This window comes from Neomonachus schauinslandi, chromosome 10, assembly GCF_002201575.2.
Source record: "Neomonachus schauinslandi chromosome 10, ASM220157v2, whole genome shotgun sequence".
In the NCBI taxonomy this organism is placed as follows: Eukaryota; Metazoa; Chordata; class Mammalia; order Carnivora; family Phocidae; genus Neomonachus; species Neomonachus schauinslandi.
Window position 1 is genome coordinate 32,285,722 of NC_058412.1, and position 15,309 is coordinate 32,301,030.

At 38.2% G+C, this 15,309-nt stretch overlaps 1 protein-coding gene across 7 annotated transcripts in view; it reads right to left on the bottom strand.

Annotated features, from left to right (window-relative positions):
• Positions 1-15,309, bottom strand: part of SLC8A1 (solute carrier family 8 member A1) — a 314,201-nt gene that overhangs the window by 167,738 nt on the left and 131,154 nt on the right. The gene's annotated exons all lie outside the window — the stretch shown is intronic.

Genomic DNA, 15,309 nt, shown 5'->3' on the forward strand with positions numbered 1-15,309 from the left:
TTGGGTGCTTGAAATCTAGAATGTTCTATTTTACAGAGAGGACACTATACATTTGCTATTCATTCCCTAGGCTGGCTCATGATAAAGTATTGTTTCAGCTCCTCAGAAGAAGGCTGAAACAAGGGATGCACAGGAGACTAGAATTCTTCTGAGTCCCACTGTACCCCACAAGCGAAGGAATTCTTTACAGTTCAAGCCTCAGACACAAGCTCTGAGCTGCAGCTTTGAATTTTGCCACAGCCTAGAAACTGAGCTCAAACTTGGGACCAGAACCCCAGTCATCCTGATCTCTGAGAGGGACTGGGGTATTTGGGCAAGTGACGGCTGCCCAGAAGCAAACGGGCTAAGCAGCCTCCTCAGGGAAAGGCTGAAGACAGTAGCCAGCGACAGCGGTGCTCATTCTTTAGTTAGCCTTAGACAGAATCTTTCTGCTTTGATGATCTTAAAGAGCCATATGGAGAGCTATTTAACCAAATATATAGACCAAAGAGCTGGGAAGGGGTGACCAACGTATGTCTCTCACTGGTAGGTTAAGGCAACTTGTCTCAAATTCGGGAAAAATCATTATTTAATCATCATCCTTTTGGAGGACCTGGATTTTTCAAGGTGAAGAGAAAAGGAAAATGTGATTGGGCCCTACAATTTTGTAGGAACAGAGTGGGGAGGAGGAGCAGTAAGTTCCCGTGACTGGGGGTCAGGCGGTCCAGTTTTGCAGCCTGTCTCTTGCACTGACTAGCTCCATGACCTTGCACAATAACAACAATAAAACAGGGTTAACCTTTGTTCCTTGAATTCTGTATGTCAAGAATTTGCTAAGTACTTTATATGTATTGTTTCATTTAGGATTTAGATCAACCCTATAAACTAGGTGTTATATGGCCTTACTTAGAGATAAAGAAACTAAGTGTGGAGGAGTTGATAGAAATTGTCCATGGTCACAAAGCCAGTTAGTGGCTAAGCTGGTAATGAATCCAACACTCAAACTCATGGCCTCTAGGCTACTTTGACTTCAAGTCTCTGTTTCCTTATCCATGCCATTCTGAACTTGGCTCCACAGGATCTGAGAGCTTGCCAGCCTAGCTCTGGGAGTCCATGGAGATCTAAACATCTGAAAGAGGCAAAGCCAATAAGGCATTTTCAAATTCTTCCCTCTTTACAGACTGTAAGCACTAGCAAAATGAACTGAATCTGGGTACTGTGACTATACTCTGCCAGAATCTGATTTATTTTGGACAAGTGTCTGTTTCCAATGGTACCATTCTCAGCTGACCATGGGATGCTAGGTTCCTTCAAGTAACTCAAGTGACTCTACTAAGGGACATGGGTCTTCATCCAGCCACAGTCTGGCCAGCTGGCAATTCTCCTTCATCTTCCAGAGCAAGGAAAATGCCCAGGCCATGGTTAGGCTGTGACAAGAGCCTTGAACCATAAGATGTCATTTACCAAGAGAGCTTGATTAAGTCACCATCGCCTTAAAAATTGGCTCCAGTGGCTGGTGAACAAACACACAATATCAAAGTCTTCTAACATCTGGCATATGCTTTCATAATGTCACAATATTCCAGAACAGTGGTAGTATTTTGACCACAGGAAAATACAAAATGACTGCTGGGAAACCTGACAGATGCTACCAGAACGAGCCCCTCAGAAATTTCCTGCGTCTAGTTCATATTTGCCCTTTCGCTTGGATTTTTAGGCCCACTTGATTCTTGGTGAAGGAAATAAGGAGGATGTTGGAATAGCAATTTCCAATATCCAGATTCCAGACATATCAGCCTGCTACAGACAGAACTCAAATCCAAGGCATTCCTGGAATCCCCATGTTAATTACCACATTATCAGGTCCTGGAAGGACTGTGAGCTATTGTATAAGGATTCTGAGTAACTCGATTCCCCTAATGAACTCAAGCCACCCAGACAATGGAATGAACGGCCTGTAGCCAGTCTGGGCCGCTACCTCTCACCCCCGCAGTCTCAGAGCCTTGGCCTCTCCTGGGTTTGGCACACGGCCTGTCCTTCCCCACTGTCAGCCTCCTTGGCGCTGCTTGGCAGTCCTTCTCTTCCACACGGACTGCCCAGAGTCTTGTCCCACCCCTTTCCCTCCACCCAGCCACGGCCACTTGCACCTCAGCGTCTGCCCATTCATCACCACCCCAGCCTTCTAGTTTCTTGGTCCTGCATGGTTACTCCTGGGTTACTGGCTGTGGCTCTCAGTCCCCAGGTCCAGCTGTTTTCCAGGCTGCACCCATGCTCACCTAAAGCTCGAGCTACACAGGTAAATCCAGGTGGAATTCCTGTGCTCCTTGCTGCCAGATGAACTTGGACCTTTGCTTCTGAGCATCTTCAGCCTATCCACCCATTTAACTCTAAAACCCTTTTGGTCAGGGCTTCTCAACCTGAATGTGCGTATGAATCACCAGAGGGTTTTGTTAAAATGTAGATTGGGCTTCAGTAGGTCTAGAGTAGGGGTTGAGATTCTGCCTTTCTAAAAACTTCCCAGGTGACAGCAATTTGACTGATCCAGAATCAACCTCGAGTAGCAAGTCTCCGGAAAAGGGGCTTTGTCCTATTCCTCTTGGCACTCCTGGAATTTCAACCTTATTATCACAGCCACCACTACGTGTGTGGTAGCAGAAATACAAAATGATTACAACACACACTGATGGATGAATGGATAAAGATGTGGTGTGAACTGCAATGGAATATTACCCAGCCATAAAAAAGAACGAAATCTTGCCACTTGCAACAATATGGATGGATCTACAGAGTATAATGCTAAGGGAAATAAATAGGAGAAAGAAAAATACCATATGGTTTCATTCATTTGTGGAATTCAAGAAACAAAATGGACGAAAAAAAAAAAAAAGACAAACCAAAAAACAGACTCTTAACTATAGAGAATAAATGGATGGTTACAGAGAGGAGGTGGGGGTGGAGAGATGGATGAACTAGGTGATGGGGATTAAGAGTACACTTATTGTGATGAGCACTGAGTAATGTATAGAATTGCTGAATCACTATGTTGTACACCTGAAACTAATATAACACTGTATGTCAACTATAGCAGAATTAAAATTAAAAAGATGATTATGACACAGTCCCTGTTCCCCAAGAGCATATAGTCTGGGGTGGGATTCTTACCCTCAGCATTATTCACATTTTGGGCTGACAGTGCTTCGTTGTGGTGGGCTGTCCTGTGAATGGTAAGATGTTCAGCAGCATCCCTGGCTTCTAACCACTATACACCCATAGCACCTCTACCCACCAGATATCGAAGCGCCTACCAATTGTGACAATAAAAAAACGTCTTCAGGCATTGCCAAATGTCCCCCAGGGGAAAAAAACTGCCCCTGGTTGAGAATCTTTGGTCTAGGTGGGAGACAGACATGTTAATAATAAGTGAAATGAAGGATCAAGTTAAAGAGCACAGTTTAGGAAAAGGGATTACTCACATTTCAGAGGGCGTGATGAGTATCAGGCACACAGTAGGTGCTCAGGAAAAGTTTATTAGGTCAACAAATGAACTGCCAATGTCCTCACATTCCCTGGTAACTATAACAATTTACCTTGCTGGCCTCAGCTCGTGTTAAAGATACTTGCACATTCCAAAGATAAACATCTAACTACTTTACTGACATAACGAATTTCCATGGATATATTTATTTACCAGGTACATTAAAAGGGAAGAAAGAAAGCTTATCTTTCAGAATAATTCAGATGGAGTAGGGCTATTCGTAAAAAGATGAGACTCTTCCCATAATAAATAACAGTTTTTTTAAAGGAAATTTTTACTGATTTTTTTTTTTGATATTATAAGCACATTCATACTAGAAAATGACAAAACGGAGTGTGTGTACATATAACTCTGTAAGTGAATTCAAGCAGAATCGTGCATTTTGTAGCTTGGCTCACCTTAATGCATTCTCTTAAGCAGCTGTGTCTTTTCCCCTACAGGTTTTGTGAGGATGAATACATTTACAAGACACTCTATTCTGAGATGTTCATGTTCCTACACAGATGCATCTGACATCTGACCACGCATAAACAGGATGGCAAGCCGGCAAGCAGATAAACTTAGGGAACCCAAGTAAGAGGGAAGCCGGGGAGAGTTCACATTTCTGGAATGGAGATGAGGAGCAGAGCTGTAGGGTTGGGGTCTTGGCGTCAAGTGGTAGAGCAAAAATAATGTCAGCATTTGGATTCATGTAACAGGGTGGCAAGTTGAAGATGTTTGGGTGATTTATCTTATTAAGGAGGCAGGAAGAGAGAAGAGTGTAATTTGGAGGCAGAACAATGAGTCTGTGCCTGGAGAATACAGAGGTGCAAGGGCATTCGAGGACATCTAAAAAGAAGAGGAATGGAGAAGGGGGGTGCATAGCATGGAACATTTCAGTGCAAATTTTTTAGACACGTACTTGGTAGATGTTATTATCCCTTAACATTTTGTAAATGGAAGCCAAAAAGAGGTCCACAGGGAAAGTTCTTGGAGATATATACCAATTGGACTGGAATACCCACAGTTGCCAAAGGAAAGTGTGACACTCAGTCCCATTGCCAAAGTCAGTAAGCCTTGGCCCAAATAGTGGCAAACCTTTCCTTTTAGAATACAGTTTCTTAATTTAAACCCCAATGTCAGTTCCTGCACAGAAGTGGAAATCGGCAGATCTGATGCGGAGGCCAGGCTCCACGGCTGGTTGGCTATGAGAAACAACATCGTTGCTCCAGTTTTCCTATCTGTAGAATGGGGAAGCTAATCCTTTCCACCAATCTATCCTAAAGGAATACTGTTATAAATCAGAGGGCAAATCTCTGATTTTTTTGGTTGTTATTTAATACAGAGTGTTCCTGCATTTACTATAATAAAGGCTTCTTCTGTTTCAATCCATAAATTTTAAAAACAATAATATAAATAATTCAACCTAAGAAAACCCAAAACCCTATAATAAGAGCCTTTGGTTTTGGTATCAGAAAATGGATAGAAGGATACAGTCTCTGGTTAGATTTCTTAGCAAGGGCAATCTAAGCTCCTGTTTCCCAGAGGAGTCTGGTTAGTAACACAGTTCATATAAAGGAAGCAAACCCACAAATGTCAATTTAGGACTATTATCTCATGTTCTATCTAGTTTGTGTCTTTCAGTGGCATGTGATAACAGCAAAGCCCCTGGAACCATCCAGAAGGGAAGATAGACAGTCAGTACTGAGTCTGGGTTGGCTGCCACTGACAGCACAGGGTTCTGACTATAGAACATCCAGAGCAACCAACTCTGAAGACAATTGCCAGTTCTGTGTCATTAAGAGCAAGAAAAACAAAACAAAACAAAATGCTAAGACACTCAGAAAAAAGAAATAATGAAATGAAATGACACAAATCAAAACAAACACTATTCAAGAGAGTTTTGTTTCTTAACGTCTAAGAAACCCGTGTTGGCCCAATATACCAGAGAATTTCTGGTCCCTACTAAAGCAAGAGGGGCTCTTTTTTTGTGGCATCTGCCTTTGGCTAGTTTTGGAGCAGAAAATGCCCACATTTTGCTGCAGTGATATCATCTTAGCAATTCTTACTGTTGTGAAAGGGGTATGAATCTTAACTGGCATGATGGAAACGCAACGGAATGGCGGCATGGCATGCCGGGAGTAGGGAGCCTCTCAGTTAGCACCTCAAGATCTGGATCTCAATCAATCACTACTTCACTGGATCATCCTGGGCAAGTCTGCACCTCACCTTAGTTTCCTCTTCTGCAAAGTGACAAGACTGTGCCTGATACCTTCCAATTGGCCAGGAAAAGATAGAGAGGGTGACGTGGAAGAGTCAGTCAGAGGATACAATGAGGCAATGTGTGATGGAAAGTAACCAGCGACTCCTCAGCTTGGGTGAACTTGGGTCATTTGTGTGGGGCAGTGAATGAGAAGCAGCAGCTTGGGAAGTGAGGCTGTGAAGCTCCGAGCCATCGGGACTCCTGGGGAGCATCACCGATATCCTAATGCTGTACTTGACTCCGTAAGCAGAAGGAATTTCTCTGTTGGAAAAATAATCAAAACAAAATAACAACAAAGCCCTAAAGGTGTATTGGGCTCACAATTCTGAGAGCAGTTCAGTCCTGTGGGGGAGGAGGGAGCCAGGTAGACGCCATGGAGATCAGACACCTGGCCAATTAGCTCCACAGGGAACGCTGCATAGGGCAAAGCTCTGTCATCCCATCTCTTTGAAGAAGCGTCTTCTCTGGAGGCCTTTAAAAATAGGACATGCTCTCAGCGGGTAAGATGACGAGGTATAAACCTACCTGGGGGAAGTGGATAGGGAATATGGCCTTCCAAAATATTTGGGGCATTGGGTCTCATAGATAGCTGGACTCTAAAGCTAACTGAAGATATTGAGATTATGTTTATTCAACCTAAAGCTCTGGGACCCAGTGAAACATCCAGCTGAATCAATTCTTTTGAAGAAAAAAAAAAAACTGGCCAGTGAAATCCAACTTGTTTTTGTTATGTTGATGTTGCCTTATCTACCTATCTATCATCTATCTATCTATCTATTTTGCTTTAGCAAAATATCTTTAGCTTTAGCTTTGAGGGGACAGATACCAAGGGAACTGTGCTTCAGGCTGAATCTCATTTCTTGCCTATTTACCTTCTTAGTCAAGATGCATTTTAATGTTTTAGACAGGAACCACATTATCATCCCAGGAATAAAGTTTACAGACATTTGCTGTGCTCTCTCAACAGTAACAAGAGAAGTACCTCCCTAGGGAAGAAGGATGTTAGGCCCTGGAAGGCACCCAGATAAAAAGCAGCTGTGTTTCTGGCTGTACCTACATGGTCCTGACCATCTCCCTAAAATTGGTTGTTGAAATATTTCCAAATGTCTAAGCAATTCATATTATATAAATAAAGATTACCTGAATACTTTAACCAAATTTTCTTGAGATATAATTTACATACCATAAAATCTACCTTATTAAAGTATATAATTTAGTAGTTTTTAGTGTATTCACAAGGTTGTGCAACCATCATCACTTTATAATTCCAGAACATTTTGATCACCTGAAAAAGAAAGCCTTGTACCGATTACCAGTGACTCCTATTTTCCCCTTCCTCCAGCCCTAACAATCACTAACCTACTTTCTGTCTCTATGTATTGACCTATTCTGGATATTTCATGTAAATGGAATCATACAGTATATGGCTTTTTGTGATTGGCTTCTTTCACTTAGCATGTTTTCAAGATCATGTTATAGCATGTGTCAGTACTAACATCTTGTAAGCAATTACTATGTACAAGATTGCTAGGTGTTGAAGCTTTTCTTTTCTTCTGGATGTATGGAGTTGAAGCAGACCCAGCTTACCCTCACCAGCCTTGGATGCATGGGTCACAGGCTACATGTTTGTGGTACAGGCCAAGGGTTACCAGGACCAAAACTATGACCCAATGGGACATGGCAGGTTTCATAGAACATAAGCAAAAGACAGGGCACAACTGGAAAGTGAGGAAAGAAAGAGCAAAATAAAGGAAGTATTCAAGTAATATTCTATTATATATATATATATACACCATATCTGCTTTATTCATTTCTCTGTCGATGGACATCTGGGCTATTTCCATAGTTTGACCATTATGGACGTTGTTGCTATAAACATTGGGGTACAGGTGCCCCTTCAGATCACTACATCTGTATCTTTGGGGTAAATACCTAGTAGCGCAGTTGCTGGGTTATAGGGTAGCTCTATTTTTAACTCTTGAGGAACCTCCATACTGTTTTCCAGGGTGGCTATGCTGAGTGAAATAAGTCAATCAGAGAAAGACAATTATCGTATGGTTTCACTCATATATGGAATATAAGAAACAGCACAGAGGATCATAGGGGAAGGGAGGGAAAACTGGGAAGAAATCAGAGAGGGAGACAAACCATGAGAGAATCTTAACTCTAGGAAACAAACTGAGGGTTGCTAGAGGGGAGATGAGTGGGAGGGGATAGGGTAACCGGGTGATGGGCATTAAGGAGGGTACGTGATGTGATGAGTACTGGGTGTTATATGCAACTGATGAATTACTGCACTCTACATCTGAAAGTAATGATGTACTATATGTTGGCTAATTGAATTTAAATTAAAAAAAAAAAAAAAGAAAGTATCCGAGGGGCACAGTTATGATCTAGGTACCAGAAGAGAAACCAGATAAGAGAGAAAAAACAGTAGATAAGATAAGGTCGGTGGCCAGGGATACAATCCAAGCAGCCAGGGATGAAGTATCTGGGTCTGTAACAGGGCCCTGACTAAAGGCATGGGCTCCAGGGTTCTCTATGACAGAATCATAGAATATTTGCACTGGAGGAACTTAGAGCTCCCTTCTCCAACTCCATTTTAAAGATGAACAGTCTGGGCCCCAGAGAGGCTGAGACCTCCCAAGTTCACAAACTTTAGAGATTACCCCCTTAGTCTCCTTCCTCTCCATAGAATACATTTTCCACAATAGCTCATTGCCACATGGGCAACAATTGGATTTGGTCATATGTTAGTGTCAAAAAGCAGCTTAGCAGGCATATACCCTCATGGTATGCAAGAGCCAGCTAGAGATCTTAAGATATTTTTACATTAGCTTAAAAGAAAAACTTGGTGTCCTTTGACCTAATGTTTATTGGCTAATTGTCTAAACAGATAAGGTTCCTTTATATTTAAAATAAATTTCATAAGTTAGTATCAATGTATAGACTTAGAAACTGAGGAAAAATGAATGGGGTGTCCTGAGAGGTCAGCCAAAGAAAAAGGCCTAATTCTGTTACTGTGGTTACAACAATGATGCCCAGAATTTGTACATAAATATCATGTAATGACCACTAAAAAGCGCTTAGTGTTCAACAGCATTGTAAAATTAACAGTTCAACAGGCATGACTCCAAAGCACTTTGCCATTTAAAATTCAGAACTGTAGTTTTTTTAATCTATTTTTTGCTAGAATCATGTGATAGAGGAAATCTTTGATCCTTCAGAAAAATAAAAGAGAAATTAAAAATAAACAGACCTTAACAGCCTTGAGATTGGTTAGGAATTTTTTGGTGTATTCATATATAATGAAACAATTGAAGGCATTAAAATGGTGGTATGGATGTATATTTATTGACATGGAGAGTTTGATAATTTGTTAAGAGGATAAAGGCTATATTTAAGGTTTGATGTCTATAGATAGATAGCTATAAATATATATGTATATATAGATAGATATACAAATGTATATACCTAAATATAAAATATATATAAATATATATAATACATATAAATATATATAAATATATACAATATATAAAATATATAAATACATTTTATATTTCGGTATGTATGTGTGTGTATGTGTATATATATATATAAATATAAATATATATATAAAGAAAATATCTAGAAGGACATCCATAACGTATTAAGACTTGTATCCCCACAGTGGAATTACAGGAGGGTCTAGGTTTTGCTTTGTTTTGTTCTCTTACCTTTATCTTCTAATTTTCCCACAATGAAAACAGATCCTTTTCATAATTGAAAATGTTAAAAATAGACTTAATTTTGAATATTCTGATTGTCAGACTGGTTCATTATTACTTGTTCCTACAAAAATATCTTTTAGAATTCACAACAAAACAAAACCTAGTTGTCCTTATCATCTTTGGAAACTCAGAAAATACCCAATTCTTCTACATCAAATATGAATCAGTACAAAAGGAAGCTTGTGAAGGAAACAAATGCATGGGATCTTGATTTACTTTTCTCCCCTCCCTCTTGGTGCCCATGCCCTTGTGGCTCAAAGAGGTACAGCTTCTTTTCATTGATTGTGATTTATTAAATCAGCATCTTCTCTCTAGACCAACCATAAAATTCATGGTTTAGAATTTATTCTCAAGCTTTAGGCTGTTGACTTTACATCTGAAACAAGAAAGTCACCTCTGCCCTGTTGCAAAGTTTACAGGTGCATCACTTCCAAAGGCATATCTGCTGAGCTTGTTTTCACCAAATGTTTACCTCAGAGAAAAGTCCTATTAATAACAGGGCACTTTGAATCACCCCATTTCCTTCCTAACTCATGAAGTTGAAATCTGTAAAAATAGATCATGTTTATGTTCCAGGGTCATCATGACGAACAATTTTGAGAGGCACCATTTTCACCATATATTACAGTGATGGTTTTCTCTAGAGTTGTGGAGTGTACATTCTCTAACAGTGGTCCAGAAAACTGCATTCTGTAACATTTCAATTTAATTCCATTTTTATTCAGTATTTACAGGCACATTCTCCTCATGTATCCTGTAAATTTCATAGCTATTTTTAAGGATAGACTTCTAATTCCAAAACCAATGGACCACATTCGTTGAAAAATACAAGATACCACTGGATAGCAAGCTGATCATATAAACAGAAACAAAAGCTCCTACTTTTAGATTTAGAATCATGGCTTGTCAGATATAGTATTAGGTTTTATTAATTGTAGCAAATATAGATCAGTTTTATATCTTATAATTTTTCATAATTATTTTCATATCTTCAATGTCTATAGCTCCAGTTTTTTAATAAACATCTTTATTGATATACCACTAACATACAATAAACTGAACATATTTAAAGTATTCAATTTTACAAATCTGGTAAATTTTGAAATATATATCTGTGAAAATACTGCTTCAATCAAGATAATGAACATAACCAATCACCGCCCAAAATTTCCTCAGACACCTATTTGTTCCCTCCTCAGGCAACCACTGATCCTTCTGTCACTATAGGTTAGTTTGAATCTCCAACAGTTCCACAAAAATAGGTTTAAATTTTATCGATTTTCATCACCTTTTTGGTGAGGCACCTAAGAAGTTTTTGCTTAACATAACGTCTCAAAGAATTTCTCGTTTTTCTTCTAAAAGTTTTATAGTTTAGGTTTATATCCATGTTGAATAAATTTTTGCAATATAGTATGAGGTATCTTTCTTTGCATATAGGTATCCAATGTTTTCAGCAATATTTGTTCTTCACTGAACTGCCTTTGCATTTTTGTTTTAAAAAAAGTTTTTCATTAAAAAAAGTTGTTCATATGTGTGAATCTATTTCTATTATCTCCATTTTGTTTGACTGATCTTTTATTTTTATGCCACTACCACACTATCTTGATTACTGCAGCTACAAAATAAGTCTTGAAACCAGGTAGTGTTAACCCTCGAATTTCATTCTTTGTTTTCAAAGCTGTTGAGCTAAATCCTTTGCCTTTCCATATGAATTTTAGAAATTCAGAAAGAACTTGACAATTTCTACCAAAAAAAAAAAAAAAGGCTACTGGGATTTTTGCTGGGATTATGTTGAATCTTTAGTCAATTTGAAAAGAACTAATATCTTAAAAATATTGATCATTCATGAAAGGTACATCTCTCCATTTATTTAGGTTTTCTTTAATTTCTCTCACCTAGGTTTTGACGTTTTTAGGGTATAGGTCTTGCCCATCTTTTGTCAGATTTATCTTTAAGTATCTCATGATTTTGTAAATGGTACTGTTTTTCCAAGGTCTATTTTCATTTATTACTAGTATATAGAAATACAATTAATTTTTACATACTGATCTTGAACCCTGCAAACTTGTTAAATTCCCTCACTAGTATTAGTTCTACTTTTGTAGATTCTGTTGAATTTTCAATATAGATAATCATGTTTTCTGTGAATACATAGTTTTACTTCTGCCTTTTTGATCTGGATGCTTTTTTCTCCCCTTTATTGCATTGGCTAAAATCTCCGGTATAATGTTGAATAAAATAGGTGAGATCAGATATCCTTGTCTTGCTCCTGATCGTAGGGAAAAAGCAGTCTTTTACTATTATGTGTGATGCTAGTTGTAAGTTTCTCAGATATACCCTTTATTTGATCAAAGAACTTCCCCAGTTTCTCTGAGTTTTTATTAGGAATGGATGTTTTATTTATTCATTCTTTTTCTACTTCTATTAAGATGATCATATGTTTTTCCATTTCAATTTGTTAATATGGTGCTCATCAGCATAATCATATGGTTAATTTATTATTTTTGCTGCTGTTAAATTCTAAAACAAAGCAGTTTCTGAATAAGCAGGTTAATCAAGGTTGCTGCCTCCATAACATTAGATTGGCCTGAGCTAAGTAAATAAATAACTACTTTCTATCCTAGGAATGCTTTTGAATTTCAATTGTCTAAATCTGTTATAACTGCCTTTCTGTCTGAATTTGCTAGATCCAAATGAATTAGTTCTGAACTAGCATTAGCAAAGGGAAAATATGCAGTCAATTTTAAAGTTGATATTAACTTTAAATGTAGCCCCAAAGCATGATTCCTGCCTGAAGAACTGGTCAAAATAGATAATTACAAACAAAAATGGATCACATATCTTTAATGGCACTCTCTTATCCAAAATAAACCTTCTGGAATATTTATCTAGAGTCTTTTCGTGAAGCTAGAGTAGCAATCATCTTAGAAAACGATTTTCCAGTAACAGGGTCCTAGAGATATGAATTTATCTAAATTTTACCTTGGTTCTATGTAGCCTTTGGCACATGCTTACAATACATTAAGAAACAAAAGCGGGGGGAAGTATTCAAAAGCTTCTTGCAATGAGAACATTTATCACTGGTCTGTATCAAGAAATGAACCTGGGCATGCAACCAAGATAAGTGATTGCACTGGTCCCAGGCCAATTTAAATTGTGTACTATAGACCGTCTATGCAGAAAAAAGTTCACAAGCTTTGTATTCAAACCTTATGTGGAAAAAAACATGATATGAAAATCTTTTGTTCTCCAAGCAGGACCTAAGTTTCTGTTGGCAAGACAACCTCTGTGGGTGTGCAGAACTCCTTTTACATAGTATGTGTGGTGCAAGGGGAAATGCTGGTTTGTGCTGATCACAGTCAATAAAAACATATTTGGCCTATAAGCCAGGATCCATTCATACTGGTATGATTCTGGAGTAAACCAGACTTTCTTTTGCAGTTCAAGGGCATAAGGAGACTAGGAGGTAAACTTGCTAGAAAAAAGTAATTTACTAAAAGGAACACCACTTGAATAAGTTTAGATACCTCTACAAAGCAATGTGTTCACTTTACTGCAAAACACCTAGAGACAGTCAAAGAGCTTAAGGGATTAGAAGGATTTTTTGCATTAATATGAGCATTGTGTATGAACACAGAATTTGGATAAATACTAATAAATACATTTTACATAAAAAGTCTGCTTAGCTCATTATAAATATTAAAATTAAGAGCATATTTTCTTTGAGCATGATAACAATTTAGCTGAGATCATGAACTTCCGCAACAAAAGATTTTCCATTGTCAAGTTTGTTTCTCTTTTAAAATAGCAATAAGCATGAATTCAAGGACATCAACTTGTAAAGAAAATTTCTCCACCACTTTTAATGACTAACCAGCATTTCTAAATTAATTTTTGATAAAAAGTCTGAATTCTTACATAGGTCATATGGGATTACAAAGAATAACAATAATAGTAATGCCCACAACACTCAATATAAACTAAAAGTTCCAGAACTGCATATATCCATTTAAATGTTCATTGATATTCAACTGTTTAATGAAAAGGAAACGCTTGCTGCTGTCAGATTGTACTTTTACAGAATTATAGAGACCAACATTTTACCCGTGATCATTCATTCAGAAAAAAAAATTTCTTTGGTAAAATTACTGATATTCCTATAAACCAACAAGTTATTGGTGACGTATAGGCCAACAATGCCTGGGAGGTTACATGACGTTAATGGAAAACACTGCAATCAAGACTGTTGTTAGTGAAATCATTACAAGGGCTGAATAAAATGATTCTAAAATCAATATACAACTACAGATTAACAGAACGAGGAGGTATACTCGTCAAGTTATTCCACTCAATTCTTTGGGAAAAAGCATGCTTTCTCTTTAAATTTCGCAAAGAAGCTGCAGACCCTGAATATTTCCATATATCATTCTTAAATGACTTGTGAACTTAAGTGAGTTTAGTTAATCTGAACAAAAACTCAGCCAAGGAAAAAGTGGATGTTCCCTAAATACTTTTTCATAAACAAAATGAATTCAAAAGCAAACAAAAGGAATTTAGAAAACAGAAGACTAGACTACCTTATCAGGAATATTAGAGAGGATAACCCTGGTTGATTTGGTCAGTAGGGTCTTCTAGGGACTGAATTATATTTTTCTCAGAATCTGCCTGCAGCATCTCCCAGATGTATTTGTGAATGGAAACGCACTGGGTTGAGCAAGTTCACTTGTAATTCCAAGGCTACTGATTCTTGAGAGCCTCCGGGCCCTCCATTTAATAGATGAGGTTTAAAAAATTACCAAACTTGAGACTACTCACTTCTGATTCCCCCTCTACCCCCTTGCCAGTTATTACCTGGGTTTTGAATGTAGTCTTGGGAAGTAGTATAGTAATATGGGTTTGTTTTTCAGGTTTTCACACCCTAATTCAATGAAAAACCTGGAGAAGTCTGCTTAAAGATAGCTCAGTGAAAAAAGGCATAAAGATAACCAATGTGCAGAAAGCTAACATAATTGGAGTATGATGTGTGATGCTGTAAGCCCAATGACATTCTGGATTCTTAGAATACCATCTACCGCCACTTTGAGAAGTCTTTCACCAAGTGCCAATGAAAGTCGCCATTACTCTCTTACCCTCTCTCTCTCTCTCTTTAATGAAAGCCTCCTCCGTTATATGGTTCCATCTGCTGCACACACAGACTTGTATGTCAGTTCACATTATAGTGTATTGCTTGCACCTTAAAACACAGCCCTCAGTCATGTGCACCAGTGCAAGGATGTGGCAAGAGAAAAGGAAGGAATACATGCCAGTGTTAGAAATAGACAAGTAAATAGAACAACGCCTATGCTTCATTTTATTAGTCAGAGAGAGACACATCATCAGTGTAAGCGGGTGAAACAGGAACTTTCAGGGGAGAGTCAGGAGAAGGCTTCACAGAGAGTGAGGCATTGAAGTTGTACCTGGAAAAATGAAAAGGTGTTTGCTGGCAGATAATTCAGAAGTCATTGGATATTTGGCTTCGAGATGTGTTTCTATACTACCTTTGAATAATGGTGAATTTAAAATTAGAATTAGAACAACATTACATTAATGTGTAATAATAGTTAAGCCACACTGTCTGGTTCTATATACCGGTTCTTCCACTAAGCTAGTAGTATGGTCTCGGGCATGTTATTTAATTTTTCTGGGCTCAGTTTCCTCATCTTCAAAATGGGAATAATAATATATTATACCTAACCTACAGTGATGTTAGTAAGATTAAATGGCATATGCATTTAACACGC